Source organism: Ictidomys tridecemlineatus, chromosome 7 (genome assembly GCF_052094955.1).
Source record: "Ictidomys tridecemlineatus isolate mIctTri1 chromosome 7, mIctTri1.hap1, whole genome shotgun sequence".
Taxonomy (NCBI): domain Eukaryota; kingdom Metazoa; phylum Chordata; class Mammalia; order Rodentia; family Sciuridae; genus Ictidomys; species Ictidomys tridecemlineatus.
The window spans coordinates 12,732,545-12,753,256 of record NC_135483.1 but is presented as its reverse complement, the minus strand read 5'-3'; the positions used below and the strand labels follow the sequence as shown (position 1 = coordinate 12,753,256).

Sequence of the window (20,712 nt, the reverse complement as noted above, 5' to 3'; positions counted from 1 at the left end):
ATCTGGAGCCCTGAGGAATGGAGCCAACTGTCTATGGACTGAGACCTCTGATATCGTGAGCCCCCAAACAAACTTTTCCTCCTCTACAATTGTTCTGGTCAGGTCTTTCAGTCACAGCAGTAAAAAAGCTGACCAAAACATCATTCATGCCTGAGAAATTAATGCTTCGTCTTAAAAGCACCCAATTTTTTTGATAGTGATGATTATCATTATATACTAATATAATAATGATTATCATTATATATCAAATAGCTGGCCAACATACTTCTGAAATTAAAATTAACACCAAGGAATAGCAACATCAAGAAAAAAGACTTCTATTGCATGTAAGGACAGATCTTTTTAGCCAAAGAAGGTGAACTGGTGAAATGAAGAGTTTCCTGGCCATGGGCACGTTCAATCATCAGGAAGATGCACGGGACCTTCCTAGCAGAGAATCAGACATTCATTTCAGAGTGACGATGGTGATGAGGAATTGGGAGAAAGCTTATGGGTCATTTCAGCTGTGTTTCAGCAGAGAGGAAGGATGCGCATGGGGGTGTATGTGGTGTGTGCAGAAGAAGCGTGACTTAGGAGGAACAGACACTGTAGGAGGCTTTGAGTGCCTCATACTATTGTCGACTTTTCATTCAAACCATGTGCTTTTCACCTGGTGCCCCTCCTCTCTCACCTTTAACTTCTCTTGAAGACACAACTCAAGTCCAAGTTTATCTTCAATACTGCCTGATTTTCCAGCCTTTGGGAGCAACTCATCCCTATTTTTTTCTCTTGGCTGTAATTTGTACACCATCCTGGCATTTTCCTTGACTCTTTCTGGGCACAGTTAGACGTTTTCCATGTGCTCACCCAGAGATTCCTCAGACTGAAGAACTTGCTGCTCTAACCATCGTCTTGTCTCTTTCTTTAAAAGGCTGAGCTGGGAGGAAGCCAAGAGCATGCTTGCTCAGTCTGGCAACCCTTTCTGCCACAGCCCTGGCAGGAAATAGTTCTCAAATGACAGGGTGAGGATTTGGTGTGTCCTTCTGATGCAAGTCTTAAAGGCTTTTGCTCCTCACTTTCTTGGTACTTCAAGGCCTGTGCATTGATTCACTTAAGAAATGTTTCATGAATGAGACTTACCCTGGCTTACGAAGCCCTGTGTCACCTGAAGCTGACCTATCTCTTCGACATCATCTTCTATGACTCCCCTTACTCCAATCAGACAAGAAAAATGAACCCACAGAGTGGACTGAATATGTGTAGCCCATCTGAAGTGCCTAACTCTCAGGTTCCTGTGTGAATGAGGAGAAAGCCGGGTTGGCAGGTGGACCTGAAGGATCACATGAGGCAATGAATGGACGGCAGTCCCCAGCATAATGCCGCAGGTGACTTGTCCCCTCCGTCCTCTCACATGTGAAATAAAGTGTATCAGGAAGCTGAACTCCAATCCGAGTGCGATTTCCCAGTTTTCAATTCAGTGATGAGAAACTTTCCGTCCCCGGTCTTCTAGAGCGCTAATGATGGAGATGGAATTGATTATGGCTCACTGGGGAGGCATGCACGTCCTTTGATTCTGTCAAAGCCTTTCTGTGACCGGGGAGGTCTTGTTAGTTGCTGTTCCAGCACAGTGTGGCGGGTGGGAGTTATGTGATAATTGGCCACAAGCCACTGAAAAGCATGAGGAGTCGGGGAAATCAGCAGACGAGCTAGTCTTCCGTAGAGGTGCAGTTGACCTGAGCTGCTGTTACCTGAAATGCCACATTGCAGAGCCAGTCCTTGAGGTTACGTGTTGTGTTGCTGGATTCAACGATAACAATGACAACACTAATTGTCATTTTTTGCTGATTAGCAGTGTGTTATTTTAGACCCTTAAATAGGACTTGTTTACCCCTAACAAACAACACAATGGTGTTGAGAGACCAGGGCTCTGACTGCCCTCTATGATAAGGTTGGGAGAGTCCATGCCTTAGGACAGGTCCTCTGGAGGCAGGCTGGGAGCATCTAGTGAGCCAAGCCGCCCAGAAGCCCTGGAGAAAGGGCACGTCTGGCCAGTGGAAAGGGCTAGGTCAAGGGCAATCCGGAAGTTAGAGCATATCTGTTCCCCATCTGGTCCCCTCCTCTCCCACCCACACAGATGTGCCTTTAAATATTTATTTGTCCACCTTTGCTGTGTGTGGCAGACTTTGTCTCCCAAGTTAGGCTGATCCCTTTGAAGGTGTTTACTAATTAGATCATGCTGGGAAGTTGGGTAACTTCAGAGGTATTAATCCTGTGTAAAGTGCTCCCGGACCCAAGACCCCTGCATCGCCCCAGGGAGGTCAGCTGCAGTCTCCCTGCTTCCTGGCTTCACTGGAGGAAGTTCTAATGATTGCCCAATTAAGCTGAGTTACACAGCGCTTTGGGATTTTTCTACCATCGCCCCCTGACACAGTAGTAAGGCAGACACCAGGGCTGCTGAAGCCAGAAAGCTAAATGTTCTTTGCAAGTGCCATTAAGGATCCGTTGTGCACTGGGTTCAGCTGGACACGGCCATATGGAATTTACTCAGAGGCACGGCTTGTGGCCATAGGTCTTGACTTGAAGATGATTTGGGCTGGGAAAGAAAACTGCTGCAGTAACCCAGGTTCCATAGACCCACAGGTCACTGCCCTCAAATATTTAAAAATACTGTTTGCTGCACAAGAATCTGTGCCCTGGATGTATCTGGGTGTATGTGTTTGCCTGCATGTGACGGGGGTGTACGTGTGTATGTCTGTGCACGTCTCCAGCTGAAAGGGCTTTTTGAAAAGGTGACAAGGGGACCTTTACCGGGCTGAGTCTTCAGGCTGCTTCAATCCATGGTTCAGGTGATCTGATCCTCTTCAACCCCTTTGTTCGTTATCAGTGCTCTCACAGACAGGGATAGAGTAACGGCTTGTCATGAAGGGCCTACAATGTCTTTGGGGTCTTTGAGGTCTTTGGAGTCAAGGGCTCCCCTTAGAGACCTTGCCTCAAAGGTCTTACTTGTCTCAAAGGTGAGGGCAAGTACTTCCCACTTCTAGAGCAGTGTTATGAGCCCCCTTGGGGTACCTAAAAGCAGGCTGGGAGCAATCTTGTCAGCTCTGTGCACAGCTGTGGGCGTCCATGAGGCTCCTCTCCCAGAGAGAGTCAAGCGTTTTCTCCTCTCTGCACCTGGGGGCCTTGTTCATGGGTCTGCCATGGTCCAGATCCGTCTCTTGTTGTACTGTCACGTCCATCTTGTACTCTCAGCACCCCTCAACGCCCAGCTCAGCAATGCCCGTGAGCTCCTAGGGAGACCCAGGTGTCCCGTAGTTGCTCAGAACAGTATGGACAGCACGTTTTCTCCCTCCCTCCCTCTCTCTCTCTCTGTCTCTCAGTGGAGGTTTGTTTAGGAAAGCAAGGGGGCACGCATTCAAGGGACAATGTGGGCTATCTCAAGAGAGAAAGAAGCTGAAATATCTCCTTTTAAATGCCAAATTTCTGGCACTCCACAAATTAGCATTTATCCTATTGTTACACATAGAATTTATGGCTAGTTTAATATACTTTTGAACAAAAAGTGCAATACCACTCCAATTATTATTTTAAAAATCTTTTCCCCTTTTTAATGATAGTGATAAACTTTTTGCCAGATCAATGAAAAGATATTTACATCATTTTGAGACCAAAAAGTCCTAACTACTAGAATACCAGGGAAAATCAGCACCATGTCAAATGCCCGCTGAATATTCCATAGTATATCATAATGTTCCTAACCGAAGGCCGATTTGCAGATATAGTCATGTGTTACTTAATGAGGACACATTCTGAGAAATGCTCCATTAGGCAACTTGGTGGCTGTGTGAACATCATGGAGTGTACTTACACAAACTCAGACAGCTACAGCAGGAGGTGGTATAATCTTATGGGGACACAGTCATAAATGCAGCCACTGGTTGACTGAAAGGTTATGCAGCACATGAGCTCCATAGGTTGTTTATATTTCTTTATTATAAATAACCCTGTGGTGAGTGTTCTTAATACTTTTATTCTTTTGCACCTAATGGTTAGCAGAGAATAAATTGTTAGTAGTGGCTTTTTTCGTTTAAAGGGTGAGCATTTTTAAAGTTTTTTTTTAAGTATTTAAAAATGATTTTTTTTAGATGTTGATGAATCTTTATTTAATTTATTTATTTATATGCAGTACTGAGAATCAAATCCAGTGCTTCACACAAGCTAGCAAGCGCGCCACCACTGAGCCACAACCTAGCCCCTAGGTAGAGCATTCAGTTTCAAGAAATCCTTGTCCTTCCAGAAGTCTTTATCCAGTTCAAGCTCCTCCTTCAATCTTCTAACAATACTCCCCATTTCTGTTTTTCACTTCTTGGCACACATAAAAAGGATGATTTTCATATAGTGAACTTGGCTAAAAGGAAGAAAGACTTCCCTGGGACCTCATGGTATAAAGAAAGCAAAATCCTGGCGGGACTGGGTGTCTTCAGTGCGCTCCACTGTGGTGCTCCACCCCATTGGGCGGCTCTGGTCTGCTACAGTTTGCACATATCCCAGGACAACTGGGATCCGGTTTTAGAAAGAAGCCATTTTTCCTGGGGGGGGCCAGTCTGTATCATGGTGTTAGGAGACCAGAAAAAGTAAGCTGTGTGGGCTGGGGATGTGGCTCAAGCGGTAGCGCGCTCGCCTGGCATGCGTGCGGCCCGGGTTCGATCCTCAGCACCACATACCAACAAAGATGTTGTGTCCGCCGAGAACTAAAAATAAATATTAAAAATTCTCTCTCTCTCTCACTCTCTCTCCTCTCTCACTCTCTCTTTAAAAAAAAAAAAAAAAGAAAAGAAAGAAAAAGTAGACTGTGGACCAGGAGAAGATGTCAACAGGGTGAGTTTTATTGGGATGTAACCAGGTGTCATGGCTCAAAACTTCAGCACATTTTTTGGGTGATCATTTCCAAGAAGTAGCTAATTTTGGAGGAGGCCAAAATTAGCTGGGTCATTCCCAGTGGACCTTGTGGGCCTGGAGGGATCATAATGAAGGAACACCCTGCCTGTGGTTTTCAAGACCTGGTCGTCACGGAAGGGAATGTAGCTAGCCTTTCTTTCAACTTTTATTGGACAGCTGATGGCCACAGCTGGACTCAGCCAGACCTCTGGCCAATCCTACGTCACGAGGAAGGATGTGGGAAGTCCAAGGTGCACCCACCCTGGGCAGACCCCAGGATCCCCACCTTCCAGGGAAGGGAGCGCGCTATTTTTGGCTCCTGCCAAGAAACCCAATTGCTGAAGCCATGGGACTTGTTCCCCACGGCAAGGTCCTGTTTGAGGGGGAACATCTGTAGCTCTCTGTAAACCCGAAACTCAGGGGATTGGGTGAGAAGTCCCCAGCATCTGCTGGGATTTGATGACTGAAAGATGTAGAGAAAAGATAGAATAAAGCAGGTGTTTATTAACCCAAAAGAATCTTGACAGAAAAGACCCATTTCATATATGTGCTCTTCACATTACAAAACAAACAACAGAACAGAAGTTTACCGATTCTCAGAATAGAAAAGGTATTGTCATTCATCACAAGATCCTCATGGGTAGCAGGTGAGTGTCCACATCCACACCCATGGCAGAGAGAAAAACTCAGCATGCATCCAACGGTGGGTCTTGGCCTTGCACAGCTCCTCTGTGGATTTCCTGAAGCTTCCAACACTGAGATTCCCTGGGACTGCGTTCCTTCCTTTACCTTTCACTTTTCTTCCTGTCTGTCCTCTGCCCATGGGATAATAGAAAATACACAGAGTTTAGAACCAGTTCACCTGACGTCGAGTCCCTGTGAGATTCTGGGCTTCTCTGGGCCTCACTTCTTTCCCCATCGGCTGACTGTGTGTGGGAAGACCTGCGTTTCCTTGCCACAGGTAAGCTGAGTTTCAGTTACCCAGTTAGAGAAAAGATGGATTATTGCCACCAAAGCTTAACATATGTCAGACCTTATATTTCAATGTTGTGTTTTTAAAGCCTCCTTCTTATTTGCTTCCCCCGTGTAGGTCTTTGGGCTGTTGGAAACATGAACAAGCATCTCTAGCTCCACTGGTGGAATTATGGGTTCTTGAACTTGGTTATTAGAAGATTTTCTCCTCTGTTATGGTGTTAATAATGAGTATTTTAGTCAACCCTTTCACCACTGCGACTAAAAGTCCTGACCAGAACAATTATAGAGGAGTAAAAGTTTATTTGGGGGTTCATGGTTTCAGAGGTCTGAGTCCATCAAGGTAAGGCAGAACAACATGGCAGATGAGTGTGGCCGGGGGAAGAGGCTTACATGGTGATTAGAAAGCAGAAAGAGAGTCCATTTGCCAGATAAAAAATATATACCCCAGAGGCACTCCCCTGGGCACCCACCTTCTCCAGCCACATCCTACCGGCCTCCAATTACCACTCAGTTAATGCCAAAGGAGATTAATTCATTGATTGGGTTAAGACTCTCATAACCCAATCATTTCTCCTTTAAACCTTGCATTGTTTCACATATGAGCTTTTTGGGGACACCACATCCAAACCGTAATAATGGGGAAATTAGAAAAATCTCTCTATATATTTTAATGATACCATTTTCATTGTTCTAAATTTTCTTTACCTTTTCTGTACCTGCTAGAACCATCCTAGATTATTGAGAGTCCTGTTTCGATGGGCTCTTAATTGGCATCCCTAGTTTCTCTTTCTGAACTGGCACTCATTTGCCTACCGAGCACAGGTGAACCAGACACCTGATGGGTCTTGAGAACCGTAGTAGCTGGACATATTCCTAATGTGTTCCGATACCTCCCTCTGATTCCCACCACTGTTAATATAAATGTCCAGCCTTATGACATGAGGCTCTATCCCTGCTCGAACTTGATTCGGCTCCACTTCCATGTTTATTGTCAGCTCCAGCTGGGCCGGTTTCTTCAATGTTTCTGGGCCTTTCCTTGTACCCTTCCCCTTCCAGCTATGCCTGCCAATCTCTCTCACTTGCTCCCACTTAATACTGCTCAGGTATCAGGTTTTTTTTTTTTTTTGTGAGACTCTCCTATCTATCTCTCCCCAAGAGTCTTGTCACTTACTATTTAAATCAACAGAATTCAATTTTCTAATTACCTTTGCAAGCACACAAGAAAACAATGAGATTTCAAGGTACATGAATAAAAACAGAGAAAGATAATGGCTTGTGTGTCCTAACATCCTCCACAGGATCCAGTATAGCATCTTGCCCAGTAAACTCTTGCCTGATTATTGTTTGAGCAATGCAATAAAACATAACATTTAGAAAGAAGGCACCGATGAGATCGCAGGTCTGGGATGGCTTCCGATGCCAACTTGGTTCAAACCCTTGTTAACAGCGTCCTCTCCAATGTGACGGCTCACGTGAAGTCTTCGCCTCTCTCCTTTCCTGTGATGGCAACACAGGGTTCTGTGATTAGCCTGGAGAGCAGGGTATCTAGTAATGCCAAGAGCTGCATCTTTGCACCGATAGCTAGATCCGGGTTCTAATTCTAACTGTGTAATGTGTCATCCTGGAAATGTCTTGTTTCTCTGAGCTTCAGATCATTCTTCTGTGAAATAGAGTTAATGAAACCCGTTGGGGGCTGCTGTGACACGAAATGTGCCAATCTGTGTACAGAGCACCTATTTTTCTGCTCAATCTGTAACAGGTCCTCATGAAATTGTAGCTCTCACTGATGTTAATGATGGACGCTGGATTTTTCTAGTAGGCTCTGGAAGAATCACTGGGCTGACAGGGAGGCACACCAGCCTGCTGGATGGTGGGCTTTCATAGACTGCTCTCTGGCATCAGCTCACCTTCTCTATTAGAACAGCAACGACTTCTGAATCTTGTGGGAGAGTGGTGGCCTCTTTCCACCACAGATATCAGAGACTTAGTCCTCCCTCCCTTCACCCCGAGGCTCACAGATTAAGCAAATGCCTCAGGCTTGACCCATGCAGTCCTGTGGCTATAGCAGGCTACCTGGTGGGATCACTATCAAGGTTTCCATTGTTACTTTTCAGGGAATCCTGAATCAGGATTATTGAGCTACTCTCTAGCCAAGGTCAAGTCCTGAATAATTTACAACTGAATAAAACTCTGCTGGATGGGTATAGCACATTTCTTTATCCATCCATCTGTTGATGAGCTCAGCTCGTTCCCAACTCAGCCGTGAGTGCAGAGCTATAACCCTGGGTGTGCACGGGTGGCTGTAGCAGGCTGTGTGGTGGGATCACCATCTTTGTATCATGGTTTCCCTTGCTACTTTTCAGGGAATCTTGAATCTGGATTGCTAAACTACTCTCTAGCCAAGCTGTTTGCTCTCAATCCCTTCCAGTCCTTCACAGGATGGCTCTTCTCAATTGAATGATTACCATGTTCTACTCTTTCACTCCTACCCTAGAAGGGTACATCAGCCAATGAAACTCAGAAGTCTTTTCTTTGTACACACCAACTCGTTATTGGGAGACATGGGTTCTTAATTAACTTTTGCTGTTGGATCATTGTTGCAAGCATGTTCATCACTGTCCTTTAGTCATGTCACCTATAAACTAAGCTAAGTAGCAGCAGAAGGATATTTCAAGGACAAAATTAAATTGGCCAGGCGCAGTGGTGCATGCTTGTGTTTCCAGTGCCTGGGGAGGCTGAGACAGGAGGATTGCAAGTTCAAAGCCAGCCTCAGCAACTTAATGAAGCCCTAAGCAACTTAGAGAGACCCTTTTTCTAAATAAGATATTTAAAAAATGGCTGTGGATGTGGCTCAGTGGTTGAGAGCCCCTAGGTTCAATCCCTAGTACCAAATAACAAGATAAAATGATTGCCAATCTGGGATCTTTGTAAAACAAGACTCATGAAGTGATAGATGACACCATGAATGTTTTTCACAGTAACAATGATAATAAAATCAAAGGCAAGAACATTAGGAAATATTGGGTGACATTTTGGGTTTGGTTATTAACTGCTGAGAAGACTTGGGCATTGAATGGCAGTGAGGGGTCAGGGGCTGGACAAAATTTACTATTTTTTTTTTAATCTGGTAGTGACCTCTTCTGGGGAAAGAAAGGCTGGCACTAGTAGACCATAGAACATCTGCACTGAGGCAACCCGGGATGGAGCCGAAGGTCCCCAGAGAGAGAAACTCTCAGTATAGATATGTGCCTCAGCAGCCAGGTGGAAACAAAAATGAATGAATTAAAAACTGAAAATTATTTGCCTAGTAGTTCTGCTCAAGATCCCTCTTAGAACTAATGAAACCTCATGTGTCTATCCATGCATAACCTAGTCAAGAACCCACGATCAGTGCATTCCTCCAGTGACCCACCTCCAGCCATGCCCCACCTGCCTATGGTTACCACCCAGTTAGTTCATTCAAACTAGGATGGATTAATTAGGTGACAGCTCTCCCCATCCAATCATTTCCCCTCTCAATATTATGCACCAACAGAGGAGCTTTTGGAAGAAACCTCATATCCAAACAGAGAGAATGATTCAGACAAGATTCAGGGGGAAAACATCCGTGCATTCCTAACTGGAAGAGAAGAGACAGACTCTTGCAGATGGACAAAAGGAGGTTAGAGGATGAGTCTGGAAGAGCAAGTGACTTTTACTCAGTGGTCCTTCTGGGGGCCTACACCTACTGCAGTCTGGTCAATTGGACTGAGAATATTTGAAACCATCACAGATTTTTTTTCCACTTTGGTTTGGGATATTCATTTATGACTTTAAGCTCTGGAAGGAGGAAGAAGGGAAACCTCCCTGAAGTCTTGATGGCTTTGGCAATCCCTGCTTTCCTCTTTCCTGTGTACCTGAAGGACTCCTCTAAGCAGGAGGATGGAGCATTTGACTGGACGCGTCTGTACTGGGCAATGCTGTTACTGAGGGCCTGGGCCATGGCTTCCACTTAGACCCACAGGCAGCCGGGTGCAGGGGCATGGAAACCCTACTGTCTTGCTCCTCTTGAATGAGATCGGAACAGCTGGACCCAGAAAGGGGAAAAGACTTGCCCAAGGCCAGCTCAGAACTACAGGGACAGGCCTCAACTTGGATCTGAGCCTTCGGATCATCCTTCTCCTTTCTGAGGAGAGCAATGGCTTCTCTCACGCCTCTCTCCATCCCTCTACTGTTTGCTGCGTGGATCAGCCCTATAAAATGGATCCGTTAGGGATAGGGTAGCTACACTTTGTTAAGCAAGGACCACATGCTAATTTTTGTTTGTTCATTTGTGCAACAAGTAGTTTTTGAGTGCGTGCCATGTCCTAGGTATGGGGGATGCAACTGTGAGTAAAAATCGAAAAGGTGATCGATTTGTTAATCTGTGATGGTTTCCAATATTCTCAGTCCAGTTGACAAGACTGCAGTAGGTGTAGGCCCCTTTCCTGCCCCCAAAAGGACCAATGAGTAAAAAAGAGATCTCATCAACAAAGACAAGATGAAAGCCGTGTGATCTCTAAAGGCAGGAGATGTGATGCTGGGGGACTTCCTGAAGCTAGGGGTGGGGTTCATTCCAGGGCAAGTGTTCCTAGGGAGGTGACAATTCCCTCCATCTGTTGCTCAGATACTTCAGAGTAATCGGTGCCTTCTTTCATTTTATTCACATAGGTTGTGGTGCCTTCTAATTGTACGCAATAGTGGGATTCATTGTGACATGCACATACAAACACGATCTTTTTGTTACATCTGCAAGCCTGTTCACCAGTAGGTCTTGTAGTCTCCACGTTTGAAATGGGTCTAGAATCCACCTGTTTTTCACCTCCTCTGCTGCCGTCCCTCACTGCCCCAATACTCCCGCTCTCTTGCCTATAACAATGGAATGCCGTCTCTCTGCTTTAATCTTGCCCCGACCTGGTCAAGTATGTATGGACAAGGTCTGGACAAAAGCTGTCTTAAGCTTTGTACTGCAGTACATGAGAAGTCCTCGGAGGGACGCTTTCATACACCAACCCAAACAGTGCCTTGCTGGGAGGATGACACAGTACACAGCTCATTACAGACATGTTTGACCACAGAAATTTTTTTTTTCATATAGGGCTTCTTATACAACCGCTGTTCTGTTGAACGTGCTCTAGAAAATCCAGAAAATGTCTATGAAAACACATCATGTAAAGTATTATTATTAACTCATGGGGGGACATGATGGGAAATGGAGCCACTTACAACAGCATCATGAAACTGGGCCTCACTCTAGCTGCAGAGGTCTACCCAATCCTGTGGCCTTGGGAGAGTCATTTCATTTCTCTTTGTATGATTTTCTCATCTGTGAAATGAAGACAAAAGTTTCTGCTCTCTCTACTTTCTCAAGCTATTGGGAGAATCAAACAAAAAAAATATAGTTTAAAAGAAAGGGCATTCATTTCTGTCTCTGAACCAAATTCAAACAAAACCCAATACCATGCCTCAGCTAGTACAGACATCTAGAAAAACACAGATATTTCTGGTTGCTGCCTCTTTGCACTTAATCTCAATCAATGAGCAACAAATTAACATTTGGTTTATTTATTTGAGCAACCAGGAGTAAAACCCAGGGAGTTGCCGGCTGTTGGCGAGAAACCAAACCAAACAAAGAATTAATAGGTGCTCAGGCTGCAGAGAGTGCTGCTCGGTGGTGTGCACAGGGGCAGGTGAAAAGGGCCGGCTACCAGGACAGCACAGCTGTAGGAGTGGAAAGAGCAGCGATCGCCACGGGGAAAAGGCTGGAGCGGCGAGGGAACTTGCAAACACAACCCAGGGGCAGAGTCTGCAAACCACAAAGGAACCCGACATGGGTCCCACACAGAACCATTGGATGGCACTGGGCGTGGTGATCCAGCAGGCCCAGTGTGCAACTTGAAGCTGGGGGATATTTGTAAAGTGTCCACTCAGAGGACTTTTGTCCTGCCAGCTCTCAAGAAGCGGCTCTGCAGAGGTGACGTGCATTTTGCTTTCTGAACCAAACTCTGCTGTATTCTCTTTTTTTTTTCTCTAGGGTTTGGGCTGTGATTGACATGCAACCTTGGGGTCAGGACTCTGATGCCCTGAACTAATTCACACCTGACAAATACATCTTAAAGTACTTGTGGATCACACTTCGAATGGGAATGATGATGGTGTTGATAATAGTAAAAAACAAAACAAACAAACAACAACAAAAAAAAACCCAACAGTTTCCATACGAGTGTTTATATTCCACATTCATATCTAAACACCTCAAAGTATGGCTTGGGGGTTGGTATTGAAATCCATATTGGATTTAAAAAGGAACTCAAGGTCCAACAACCTATGGGTGTCTCAGGGCCTGAGAGACACAGAATTGGGATGGGAACTGAATCTGTACATGGTTACGCATCCTGGTTCTTCTCTGGCTAACATCTAAAGCAGGAGGCAATACCCTTTGGCCATACAAGCCTTGAAAAAATAAATAGCTGGACTTTCCCAGGCTTGGAATGAATGCCACTGGATAAGATCTTTCATGTTAAACATTTGTGGCATTTGTGAGTCAAGATAATCTGAACTACCTAGGAGTGGTGGTGCACGCCTCTAATCCCAGGGGCTAGGGAGGCTGGGGCAGGAGGACCATGAGTTCAAAGCCACCTTCAGCTACTTAGCAAGGCCTTATGCAACTTAGCAAGACTCTGTCTCTCTATAAAATATAAAAAGGGGGAGGGGTGTGGCTCAGTGGTTGAATGCTCCTGGGTTCGATCCCTGGTACTCACCTCCCACCCCTCAAAAAAAGATAATCTGAACTAACAGCAAAGCTAAGCTGTCATCAAACCTTGGAGTAAATATGTACCAGAGAATCAGCATGGAAAGGCAAAGTATGTCCTTAAAAACCACCCAGTGTCCCTCCTCAAATCTGGCACTTACCAGTGTGCAATCTGTGTCTGTGGCTCCATTTTCCGTCTTTTAAAGGGGGATCATGGTATGACCCAGCTTGTTAGAGATGCAAATTCTGGACCCCACCCAGACCTACTGGGTCAGAAACTCTTCCCAGGGGTACTGTGAAGTCCACATGGATATGTGCAGCACCCTCGGGACTCTGCCAGCACACTTGAGCCTGCCAGTACTCGTTCCCTAGGCTCCCATTACTGTCACTTTCCCACTCACCCTTCTGTCCCTGCAAGATGGAGCAGACTGAAGAGGCCGGGAGTATGTCTTAGTCACTGTTGTTCCTAGCATCTGGGGCACAGAAAGTCCCAAACAACAATGGCTGATAGCATAAGTATATGAGTAAGTAACAAATGGCTCCAGTAGTGTAGCCAATTTAAAAGAATGAGACAAAACATTTTCCATCCCTTGTTTTCTGATCAGAAGAAGAGTCATAATTTCTTCTGACACAGTAAAAAGGCAACTAGATTGGTTATCTTCTTCAAGTTTTGTTCTACCTGCACTTATATGTTGGCCACTCTATTTTAAACTGCCAAGATAGAGCTACTGCTTGTTGGGAAAAAATACTCTGCATGTAATTGTTTGTGTCATCTAGAATGTTCCCTGATTAGGTATTTATACAAGGGAACAGAGACCACGCTTTGTTTCCTGTTATATACCCAGCTCCCAAGAACCATGTCTGCCTCTCAGTAACAACTCAGTCAATATTTAATGAATGAATAGTTACTAAGTATTCTTCAATTTTTAAATAAAGTCTTTTATAAGACAGTTTACATCCAAAGCACCTTTTCCACTTACTCCTAGACTTTTTTGAGCCTCCAGTCTCAACAGAATTAAAAGGTTTCTGTTTACAGAAATCTATTTACCAGGATTATTAAGCAAATTGGAGAAATGGAGCAAAACGATGAGAGCAATCCCTGGTGCTTTCCTGTGGGATGTTCTGAGTTCTTCCAAGGCAGGATCTGGGACAGATGAAATTGACTTCTCGAGGAAGAGGAGGAGAAACACGCATCGACGTCGGCCTGGATTTCCTCTCTGAACTTCGTAGCTCCAGTGGACTGGCTGGAGCCACCCTCTGCTAAACATGACCTTTTGGGATGGCCTTCTGATAGACATGCAGGCCAACAGGATTCCCTGGAAACGCAGGTGGACTGAGGCTGGGAATGTTGGTTGCATGGAGTCACCTGGCCTTTCTCAGAAATGAGGGTTCATTGTGCAACAGGAGCCAGCAGTGGCTTGTTCAAGGGACAGGGAGCACTAGCAGGCTTAGGTTATCAGCAGTGGTATTTTCATTGCTTGGATCAGTAAAGGGCACAGATATTTAGGTAGCTGCTAAGATTCTCACAAGGAGGAGCTCATGAAATAGACTGACAGCTCATTTCCCTTTGAAGGGAACATCATTGTCCTCATTGAATAGATGAGGAAACCGAGTTGTGTGGATAATACTGAACTTACTGAATATTACCCAGCCAGGAACTGGCCGAGTCTGCATCCAAATCTTAAGCCTTTGATGTCACACCCCAAGCTCTTCCGATATAACAAGAATCTGAGTGGTCTCAACTTTGCTCAGTCAACAGCGCAGAGACGGGGAACATTTGACTCACTGTCGTTGTCAAATTAGCAATTTTCTCTGTAGCTTGTTTTCATCTGTGAGAAGCTCCTGGGCTAGAGACACATTCAGTCGTGAAATGTTCTTTCTGGGGGTTGGGCATTCAGCCTCCTGAGGGGATGCAGGATGGGTGATGCCAGAGGCCCCGGAACTCACAAAATTCTGACATCACACAAAAACTGAGCACGTAATAAGTGCCTGGGAGAGTACCGAAGGCTGCGCATGGAGGAGTCCCCCGTCCCTTGCAATGACCTTTGAGACACACCCCATCATTGTCTCCATTTAATGGGGACGAGATTGAGACTCAGAGAGATCGACTTGCCCAGGATTGCACAGCTGAAAGGAAGAGCTGGGCACCCGTTTGAGGCAGGTGGACTGGTGGGCCCTGGCTGTGCGGGTGCTTGTTCAGTAATAGACGACACCGGTGGCTTTCAAAGCGGTCCTGGAACCAGTAGCAATGGTATCCACTGGCAACTTGTTAGAGATGCAAATTCTGCACCCCACCCCAGACCTACTGGGTCAGAAACGCTGCAGGTGGGGCCAAGCAAACTGGGTGTTTGCAGATTTCCTGTGGGTCCTGAGGCACACTCAAGTTTGAGAACCTCCAAATGACCTTATTCTATTGTGCTCTAGGACACGGAAGGGCTTCCACTGGGTGGACTCATGGGTGAACTCCGAGCCTTGGGAACATGATTTTTCAAGAGGTGCTGCTGTTTGGGGCATGTGGACCGCAGCTGAGGGAACACAGAGGCAGCAGCTCTGTTCAGAAAGAGGATGTGATGGGAGGGGAAGGCAGGAGGTGGTGACATCACTGATACCTTCTGAGAATATGATGTGTTGGTAGAAGGGGTATCCTTTGTCCACTAAAGCTCTCTGAGGTGAAGCAATGTAGCCATGCTCACGTCATGAGAGAGGTGATGGGTTCCACACCCAGCAGGGTCAGTCAAAGTGTATTCCCCAGAGTGGAGTGAGTCGTGATGACTTACGAGATGTCCTGTGCACCATGAGAAGTTCCCCTCTGTAACTGTCACAACTTCTCAGGATAAGGTGACGTAGAAGCAGGGAAAGAAGACATGGAGAAGAGTTTGGTGGTCCCAGGAGAAAGGGAAGGGAAAAGGAGGAAATCAGAGAGAGAGATAGTGAAGAGTCAGGGATGCCTTCAAAATCCTGTCCTAGGTAGCCCACGGTGACCTCCTCATCTTGCCTGTCACGATCACATTCATTGGGCTGAGAGTGCTCCTGCATGTTACAAGCCACACAGTGTAGCACAGGTGACCTTGAGTTTGACGCCCAGCTTAGACAGTGATCCCTAGCAGATGACTTAACCTCTCTGAGGTTGGTTTCTCATCTTCAAAATGAGGATCAGCAGGGCTCTGACTGCACGGGATCTGAGGAAAGTTTTCCCAAGAGGTAACTCAGGTAAAGCCCTGAGCGGGTTGCCTGGCTACTAAGGGCCCAGTAGCACACATCTTATCCAAAGGCTGGCCCATGTGGCAAGATGGCCAGGGACATCACAGGAAGCCCCAGTGAGAGGGGAGGTCACTCCGCCTTGCCCCCAGGGGTTCTCCCATTATGTGGCCCCCATCCCTACCCCCGAATCCTTCTCCCTGTGCCCCAGGCACCAGGCACCAGGGCCCTTGCACCTTGACACCAGCTGTGAGAGGGGGCTGGTGGGGGGAGGGAGGAACATTTCCTGGGATCTCAGCTGGGGATTCCTTCCTGATTGGTTCTGAGCAGATTTATGGCAAAATCGAGTTTGCTGGATCCTCTTACATCCTTTATCTTTCCAAAGGGCCCTCGTTTTATGGATCAATGGCGATATGCCAAGCACTGTGTGACACTTTATAAATATTATTTTACATTCCATTGTCCCAATAATCTCTGTAGAATGAATATAATAATTCCCACTGTATACATGAAAAAAACATAATAATAGATCTCGGAATAAGGATTTAAATCCAATTTCTGAGCTTGCGTCCTCTATCAGAGGATGTCTTCAATGTCTGCATCATCCTGAAAAATGAACGCCTTGATAAGGAGACCCTTGGCAAGGCAGGTGGAAGAGGGTCTTGGGGGCGGGGGCAGTTTGCTTACAGCTGGCTTTTGCTTACCCTGCGATGTGCCTCTTGCTCTGCTCTGCCATGAGCCAATAACTCTATTTAGAGCCAATGGAAGGGGTGGGGTGGGGTGGGGCGAGGCCATGATTGACTCTGATAGGAGACAGCACTGGGCACCGAGTGCACTTTATCTATCAATACTCCATCTGCACCGACAAGGCTGTTTGGGAGGAATGTTGGTTAAGCCACTGAAGGGAGAAATAGTTACCCACTAAGTTGCCTCCTGGGGAGGGTAGATCAGGTTAATGCCAAGAAGACAAGGCTAGGCCAGAGCCGAGTTGCTTGAGAGGACAGCGCAAGGCTGAGGCCCTGCCAGCCAGCCACCTGTCTGTTGCACATGATGGATGACCCATTAGTAAAAGACCGTCTCCCCATAGGATGACTCCCAGCCTAGCGCACCCTGGTCCCTCAGAGCAGCCCTAACCCTGCAGAAGATGGTGCTCAGCCCTCAGTCCTTCCTGGCCCCTCTGTCCCTGCTCTGACTCTGCACGTGGTGCACTTGGCTCCATGCTGATCTCCAGCTCTGGCTTATCTGCTGCCATGTAAGAGCATCTGCAGACTGGACCCGAGCAGAGGTGTGTGCATGGGCAGTGGCAGGACAAGGCATGGGTCCAGTCTTCACTATCATTTACAAGAGGAGGTTGAAGTGTGTAATCTGTGACCCTGGCTCTGTCTCTGCGACTTGACCAAGGTGCTTGCACTCATCTATAAAATCATAAGAAAGGCTAAGATTTTTGAGCATTTCACTAGAGTCCAAGCACTAATCTCAGTGCTTTATGTGTTTCTCAAATCATTCTCACAACGACCCAGTGATATGATTACCATTATGATCTGCATTTTGTACAGGAGAAAATGAAGGCAGAGAGAGGTTAAGTAACTCGTCCCATGGCCACCCAGCTGGAGCAGGGTTCAAATGCAGATATTCTCATGCCAGGATCTCTCCTCCTGTCCAGCACATCCTGTGGCCTTTCCAGAGGAGGCCAAACGGCACTGGCAAGGGTGGCCTGAGCTCAGGTCTCTAAAATATTTTTGGAAGTTAAAACTGTGTGAATGTGGGGCTGGGGATGTAGCTCAAGCGGTAGCGTGCTGGCCTGGCATGCGTGCGGCCCGGGTTCGACCCTCAGCACCACATACCAACAAAGATGTTGTGTCCTCCGAAAACTAAAAAATAAATAAAAAAAATTTCTCTCTCTCTCTCTCAAAAAAAAAAAAGCTGTGTGAATGTTCACATTGTCTTAACATTGTTCTTAGAAAGGAGTGTGAAGCTTTTCAAAAGGATTTGAGGGGCAGGAAATGGGGAACAGTTTTAGGGGGCGCTGTGGGGGGAGAGCCTTGGTGAGGCCTGGGGAAAACCACGCTGGAGGTGGCGATCTTGCTAACCCTCCCCACCCCCACATTCTGCTACCAGCAGAAAATGAAAATGCCCATCTAGAAAAGCCTCGAAGGGAACAGAAACGCCCCAGGTGGTGCCTGCAGATGGAAGGATGTCAGAGCCAGGATGGGGCTTCCCCTTCCACCAGAGGGCAGAGGGAAGTTTGAGCAAACACACTCGTGTTGGGTCTAGTGTTTCTTATCATTAAATAGAGATTTTTCTCTGATATCATCCTCCCCCACTCTACTATCCCAGTCTACACTCATGTATCTCCCTGATCCGTGCTTCCCAGATATCTGTCCTGGGGGAAAAAAACCAACTCCTTTAAGAGCTCATACCAGATGCATTGTGTTTTATATTTTCATAATTTGGTGTGTAAAAATACCATTAAGGAGTGTATCTGTCAGTTTTGCTGCATAACAAAGAATCCTCAGATCTTGGTGGATTATAGTGACTAACACTTATTTTCCATTCTTGTCACATGAGGCCCTTGGGTGAGCTGTAGTTCTGCCCTGGGCCGTGCATGGAGAGTGAGTCAATTCTACAAGTGCATTTGAAAAGGCAGCTTCTGCAAGGTGCTATTCTCCTGGGAGCAGGCAGGAGTGCAAGAGCCCGACCTCAGTGCTGCAGTCACCTTCAACTTCTGTGGGACGCGGCTCACAGTCCGCTGGCCAAAGCCTTTCACTTGGCCAAGCCTGACAACAGGTTGTGAAAACCAAGAGGCATTCCAGGGAGATGTGGCAAGAGTGGGAGTGCGTGGTCCTCTCAGGAGGACTGAAGTTCAGTGCAAACTCTCCTAAGGGGTTGGCAATCATTCTCATCCCAGGGCCCCTCTTCTGCTGTTTTAATTCAATATACCAGAGGTTATAATGACAGTCGTATTGGTGATGGTGACGAGGACGATGACACAAAAACAATAGCGGACATTGTCTGCTTCTTATGACCCAGACACTATGTTCAGACCTACAAATGATGTTGTGTAGGACATAATGACAAGACTGACACCTGTGAGGTAGGATCGGTTAGAACCTCTATTTAATAAGTGAGGAGACAGAAGCTCAGAGAAGTTCAAACACTTCCCCAGGCCACACAGCCGGTAAATGACGGATCAGGGATATGGATCCACAGCCTGTGATCCCTGACCCCTTTGTCATTTTCAGTTCCTCAAATATGTCATCCCTCACTCAGACCCTTTTCCTTTCCCTCTCTGGATCCTAAGTGACCACTTCCTCCCATCCATTCACTTCATTTTTGAAATTTCAGCAGCAAGGTCACTTCCTCGGAGAGGGTTCCTGACCTTGGCCTCTGACTAACTCACATTGTGTGTTTCTCAGCCTTGCTTCATCTCTGCTATGGGGACTTGCTTAATGGAGGGACCAACCTCCTGTCCTTTGCCTGTCCTCGTAACACCTCGGGCTGCCTGGGGCTTTCCCATGAATGAGAAGCCATGGGTTCAGCTGGCAGAGATCCCCGTGCCCCGTTGCTGGAGCTGGCCTATCCAGCTAAACCTTGGACAAGCCGGTCAGCTTGACGGCAGGCCCCGTCGTCTTGAGAGCCCAGCCTGAGGGCCACCCAGAGCTGGCTCTGCTTTTTCTCTCCTCCTAGTGTCCATCGCTCTTCTCTCGTACTTTTACTCCAACTGGCAATCTATGACGTTGCCGATCGCAGTGTGCTTTCATGTGTGTGTGATCACCGGTTTAACAGTGGCCTCTCTCTATTTGCTGGAAGTTCCAGGAGGACAAAGATGGCGCAGCACTATTTACATCGTCCCATGATTTTAGCTCACGCTCAGCACATAGTAGGCCCTCAAATCTTGCTCATAAACACGTGTACAAGACCAGGTCGTAATCCTCACTTGGTTTGTCCTGCTTTGTCATGTTATTAAAGGTCTCTAAGTTTCACTTTGCTTCCTTTTTAGAAAAGTGGAATTGGGAGCCTACTTCAGATGTCCTGAGACACAAATGGAGATAAACGCTGATGTTCAATAACTGTTGACGTTATACGAGACCCGTGGCCAGCATTCTTCACCTGTAAAGACCAAACAAGAGATATGTTATACTTGGTGGGCCAGACCATCTGTCACTAAAATTCAGCCCTGGCATTGAAGTGTGAAAGAGCCATCGATAAAACATAAACAAGTGGTTGCAGCTGTGTAACAAAAAAAAACTTTATTTATATAAACGGATGGATTTAGCTTGGGAGGAAGTCCACTGACCTCTGTCCTCTATGATATGAGCAGTGTGTGTCTAAAAGGGGCTGATCCTCATTAGCAGATGGCAAATGTTCTTGAACTTCCTGGCTATCAAGAATTCATTTCAGGGTCTGGGGTTGTAGCTTAGTGGTAGAATGCTCACCTTGCATGTGGGAGGCACTGTGTCAATCCTCAGCACCACATAAAAATAAAATAAAGATATCGTGTCCATCTACAACTAATATATATATATATACACATATTTAAGAGAATTCATTTCTTTCCACTGTTGAGGATGAGCAATATGTTCCTGGCAGTGACAAGGTGCTTGCAGGGAAGTCTGTTCTCAGGGTCTGTGTTTGTTGACAATACTTAGCTTACAAGTATGGGTGGTGAGAGCCCTCGCACATATTTCCCCTCCAATTCCTTGTTCCCTAGTAACTGAACACCTTCTCTCCACCTCCGGAGCTGGCCTGTGGTGAGAAATGTCAGAACTCGAGAGCCTGGAGCGTAGCTTTTCTTCTACATGGAACTTTAGTAATCTATCTATCTGGAATAAGTCATTTCCTGCAAAGGTAGTAAC

The 20,712-nt window shown here is 46.3% G+C and overlaps 1 long non-coding RNA gene across 9 annotated transcripts in view; it reads left to right on the top strand.

Moving 5' to 3' along the window:
* The window catches only part of LOC106144726 (uncharacterized), a 498,034-nt gene that overhangs the window by 292,771 nt on the left and 184,551 nt on the right, over positions 1-20,712 (top strand). The window contains exon 5 of one of the 9 annotated variants that reach the window (XR_013423801.1): positions 19,857-20,367. The exons of the other annotated variants lie outside the window; for them this stretch is intronic. This is a non-coding gene — a long non-coding RNA (uncharacterized LOC106144726). Of the gene's footprint in view, positions 1-19,856; positions 20,368-20,712 lie in introns of those variants that run through there. 9 annotated transcript variants of the gene reach the window in all.